Source organism: Penaeus vannamei, chromosome 33 (genome assembly GCF_042767895.1).
Source record: "Penaeus vannamei isolate JL-2024 chromosome 33, ASM4276789v1, whole genome shotgun sequence".
Lineage (NCBI taxonomy): Eukaryota > Metazoa > Arthropoda > Malacostraca > Decapoda > Penaeidae > Penaeus > Penaeus vannamei.
In genome coordinates, this window is record NC_091581.1 from 8,777,403 (window position 1) to 8,783,193 (window position 5,791).

General features: G+C 34.9%; 1 non-coding gene across 1 annotated transcript; it reads left to right on the forward strand.

The window, feature by feature from the left end:
- Nucleotides 1-5,487: 5,487 nt before the first annotated feature.
- Nucleotides 5,488-5,559, forward strand: TRNAK-CUU (transfer RNA lysine (anticodon CUU)). Its single transcript has one exon. It is a non-coding gene; the product is annotated as a tRNA-Lys (tRNA).
- Nucleotides 5,560-5,791: the final 232 nt, after the last annotated feature.

A 5,791-nucleotide genomic window follows, 5' to 3' on the forward strand; every position in this document is an offset into this window, starting at 1 on the left:
CGACTATCTATAAAACCATCTATCTATCTATCTTTCTATGTACCGGATAGATATAAGAAGAGAAAGAGAGATAAGTGCACACACACACACACACACACACACACATACACACAAAAGGACTGATGACGTGGCATCGCCTGAAGCTAACCCAAGAATGCATTCAAATTTCTGTTTTAAAAAGTGAACGTTTCCGTGGTGTAGTGGAAAGCACGGTCGCCTCTTACGCGACAGGCTCGGGTTCGATCCCTGCTGGAGGAAAAAATTTCTACTTTTTAGTATCTCTTTCATATCTCTCTCTCTCTCTCTCTCTCTCTCTCTCTCTCTCTCTCTCTCTCTCTCTCTCTCTCTCTCTCTCTCTCTCTCTCTCTCTCTCTCTCTCTCTCATATGTTTGTGTGTAAATACATACATACATACATACATACATACATACATACATACATACATACATACATACATACATACATACATACATACATACATACATACATACATATAAATCTAGGGACCCACAACAACGAAGTCATTTTATGAAAGCAAAAATATAACCATAGTAAAAGTAAATGAACATTAACGAAGAGCTATAAAAAAAAAAAAAAAACGAGAGAGGAAGGGAGCAGAGAAAGAGAGAGACGGGGGGGGGGGGAGTTTTCTGGCCGTCGTCCGCCTCCTTGAGATGCTCGGAGGCATTTGCGCTATTCGGCCAAAAGTTTAGTTTTCTTTTTTATATATATATATAATTCTCTCACTTTTTATATTCATTCGTTTCCCTCATCGTCAATTTAAATTTTTCGGTTGGTTTTATTTTCCGTTCGATTTTTTTCTAATCCTTCTAAGTTATCCTTTCTCTCAGTTCCTTCATCTTCTCCTCATACTGTTTTGATTATCTTCGCCATATCTATTATCCTGGAAGGGAACGAACCATGATGGAATCTGCCGAGAAAACGATAGAAAGAATATGTCGGAATAGCGTTTTTCTCTCCTCTTCTCTCCGATGTTTTTGCGTCTTCGCCTCCATGAAAGTCCCTTCGTTTCTGTCATTTCGACATAAATCCCCCCCCCCCTTCCCCTTTCCGAATATATACGTATATATGGCTCGTTTTGCCGTCCGACACTGAAATAGGAAAAAAAAGAATTTTCATTGACCTATCATGAGAACACATGGCCTGAACACACAGGTAAGTACAAACACATACATACATTAAAGTAAACAACTGGGAAAAACTGATTGCAACCGGCGGGCGGCTTGTGTTTTTAGTGCCCGGGCGGCTTTCCATGTCTTCCAGCCCCGGGCGAGGTTGCAATCAGAGGGAGCTTTTTTGCTCCCTTTTGCAGATTCGAACTCGCGGGTTTCGAATCTGGCGCCCTTACCCTCTCGGCCACGGTGTCGAGGGGCAACAGAAAGAGGTTGGCAGAGGTACTTATGCAACATTTATGGCCCCTGGTTGCAGTGTATTTTCCCCTAGGATCATTGCCTGAAATAGCTATCGAGTCGTGTCTATGATCTATGAGCTGATGTCTCGTCAGCTACCTTTACCAATGTACAATGAAGTGATTTTTAACTCGCAGCTTCTGTTTCAATTTGATTTTTGAGTTCATTCATGTTTAATTGTTCACAAATACTGATGCACGGACCTGTTAAGATGCATTTACTAATATTTCAAATGCTTTTGTATTTTAGTTTCTGTGGATCAGATCTTTTTGACTTACATGCATGTTCTCATAATGCTTTTCTCTTTTTTTTTGCATTCTTATTTCTTTTATTATTATTATTATTACTATTTATACCATTGCTATTATCCTTTTCATTATTATCATTTTTATTATCATCATTACTATTTATACCATTGCTATTATCCTTTTCATTATTATCATTTTTATTATCATCATTACTATTATCATTATCATTATCATTATCATTATTACTATCATTATCATGATTATCATTATTATTATTACTATTATCATTATCATCATCACAACATGTCTCTCTCTCCTTCGATCCGCACCTATCATTCATGGGGAGGGGGGGGGGCAGCGAGAAAGAGAGAGGAGTGGAGAGGGAGACGGAGAGAAAGGGAGGGAGAGAGAGAGATATATACAAATGCAAAGACAGACACAGACAAATAGAGGGATAAACAAAGAGAGACAAAGACAGGCATCAAGAAAAACAGAAAGTTAGAATGATAAACATCCCTGTATGAAAAAGATGAAATAAGAAAGGGAAAAGAGGAACGGAGGACTTAATCAAGCAAATGAAGAACAGCTGTTCTCGCAGAAGATGAACAAGCCTTTTCCGAATCCTCGCTTGTTCATTGGCTTCGGCGATCAAGAAAAATGATTCCGTAACAACTGCATTTGAACAGAATCAGAAATCGCATGTCATCGGAGTCGCCAAGTATGTAAAGGCTGAAAAAAGAGAACAAAAATGCTAAAAATGATGATGATGACAAAGTTGTATTACAAATGTATTTAAAGACAAATCTGACTTCCATCGACATATTCGGTGATCTGTGAATAAACCTATCCAATTATTTTTTCATTATTCGTGTAATAGATAGTTAGAAAGACGGCTGGATAGATAGACATAGAGATAAAGCGAGGTAGAGAGATTTTTATACAAGTAAAAAGTTAACACAATAGTAGCCAGGCAGCAACTGTTTATTATAGCTATCATTTTCTACCATGAACCTGTTTATCCGAGTTACTTAATAGATAAAGATAGCTTTTTCAAGTGCATGCAAAGGCCTATTACTGATCTTTATTATCTTTATTATGTTTATTTGCCTCGTTTTTTTCTGATCGCCTTACCAATGTTGTTGCGATTATTGGTGTTATTACCATTTTCGTCTTTATCCTTCGCGTCTTTCTTGTTCCTTATCTTTCTCTTCCTTTCCATCTATCATCTACGTTTCCGTCTTTCTCTCACTTTTATGCCTTTCTTTTCTGAAAGTAAACCGGGCTGCGGTTGCAAAGACATATGATAGATAGGCTTTTTCTATCTATTTATTTATCTATATATCTATCTATTCATTTATCTTTCTACCTTTATCTATATCTATCTATTTATCTGTTTATCTATCTGTCTGCCTTCCCGTCTGTCTATAGAACTATCTATATATCTATCTTTTTATGTACCAGATAGATATATGAAGAGAAGAAGAGATAAATGGAGGGAGAGACAAAGATAAATAGATATATAATCTCTCTCTCTCTCTCTCTCATGTTTGTGTGTGTATGCAAATGTTTACATATTTATATATATATATATATATATATATATATATATATATATATATATATATATATGTATATATGTGTGTGTGTGTATATATATATACATATATATATATATATATATATATATATATATATATATATATATATATATATATATATACATATATAAGGACCCAGAACAATGAAGTCATTTGATGAAAGAAAAAAAAAACATAGCAAAAGTAAATGAACATTAGCGAAGAGCTATAAAAAGAAAACAAAACAAAACAAGAGAGGAAGGGAGGAGAGAAAGAGAGAGAGACGGAGGGGGGGGGGGGTGAGCAGTTTCCCGGCCGTCGTCCGCCTCCTTGAGATGAATCGGCGCTTTTTCGGCTGAAGTTTAGTTTTCTTTTCTTATAATTCTTTCACTTCTTATATTCCTTCGTTTCCCTCATCGTTAATCATTAACATTATCATTGTCATCATTACTAATTTTGTCATTATCATTATTATTATTATTATTTTGCTATTGTTATTATTATCATTATCATTATTATTATCATTATTTTGCTATCATTATTATTTTTATTATTTTGCTATTATTATTGTTTTGTATTTGGTATTATTATTATTATTTTATCATTTTGCTATAATTTGTATTATTATTATTATTATTGTTATATTATCATAACTATCATCATTTTCATAATCATCGTCATCCTTATTATTATCATTATTATCATCATTATCAGTATCATTACCATTTTTACAGTTACAACTGCTACTTTCATTGCCATTATTATAATTATCATTATCATTATTTTCATTATCATTATCAAGAATGTCATCTTAATAGTTATTATTGTCATCATTATGAGAGCTGTTGTTTTGTCATTATACTTATTATAATCATCGGCATTATCGCTCAGATAGCTTGACTTTTGTAAAATATTTATCAGCACATAGTTGGTCCAACATCTAATGGATGGTTATCGAAGAATATGTATGAGATGAACGAATGTAGTTATAAAAAACGTGAGAATATGAGACGCAGTGAGATGAATAGTGTAATACAATAGTTTTTTGAGAACATATATGGAGTGAACGAAGGTGGTTATATAACTTTAGTAGACATATGGAGATCGATATTGTTTGTGATCGAGGAAATTAATAACTTATTACTGCTGACTCACTGAATCAAAAATTTCAACAAATAAATGTAGATTTGCAAAACTGGTGTTTTTGAAATAAGTATTTAAATGGTATTTATGATTGGAAGTCTGTGAAGAGTAACAATAATAACGATAATGGTAACAGCACTGGGTACGCCAACGAGATAAGTAGAAAAGAAAAAAGTATTTTATGTATTTATTTCCAGGATTTCTCTTCATGACTGTAGTGGGTCCTCATCTTTTATCTTCTAATAACACCTCCCCTGTAGCAATGCTTACTGTTTATTTTTATTAATTCACCCCCATTTTACTTAATTGTTGTAAACCATAAACGAGCAGATAACGGCCGGTAGCTTGGGGGGGGGGGGGGCGACCCCCTATTTGCCGGGTTTCCGGCAGTGCACCTGAGCCTTGGAGCTGGCTGTGTCTGTTTGTTTCATTGTTCACTTTCTGGTTCTTTATTGTTTAGTGTGTCCGGTGTATTATTATTATTTATTTATTTATTTATTTATTTATTTATTTTTTATAAAACAAACTCGTTTGAACGTGACGACCTTTATATTTTATTTTATTTTTTTATGATGTACTAAGCACTCGAGGTGCGAACTCAGCGGAAGCCAGCCAGCCCACCGCGGGCGTCAGAGTGGGCGCTCGAGCCATCGCAGAGGCGGTTCCGACATCTTATGCTTGGATGAGATGAGGAGGTAGATAGAGGGCAAAGAAGAGGGAGGTAGTGAGAGAGAGAGAAGGGAGAGAGAGAGACAGAAATAGAGAAAAGGAAAAGGAGAAAGAGAGAGATAAAGAGAAAAAGAAGGAGAAAGAGAAAAGGAGAGAGAGAGAAAGAAAGAAAGAAAAAGAGAATTATCTAAATAAACATACAAAACTCTTCCACTTATTTTTTATTTTTTTTTTATTGTTTTTTCAAGATTGGACACATTTCGGTGCAATGGGACGCAGACAATTGCATCTAATATGACATTTTACTCTTTGGGTGAAGGTACACACACACACACACACGCGTATGTAACATTACAAACGTATCTGTATTCTCCTAAAAGCTAAACTATAATTATAGTAAAATTCATTCACGTGAGATATGTTTTCGTGGTGTAGTGGTTAGCACGGTCGCCTCTTACGCGACAGACTCGGGTTCGAATCCCGACGGAGACAAGGCTAACCGTTTTTTTGTGCATAATTTTCATTTTGCATCTCTCTATCTATTTATCTACCCTTCTTTATCTTTCTACTTTTGTTTCTGTCTCTCCAGTGTCTAAAATGTGAAGTAGTATGAAGGAATTGGAGCGTTTGATTTTGAAGTTTTTGCATTTGCTTGGTAGTTTGTTAGTGTTTATGCGCATTTTCATAATTTTATTGTTTTTCCTCTCATCATCATGTGATTGTA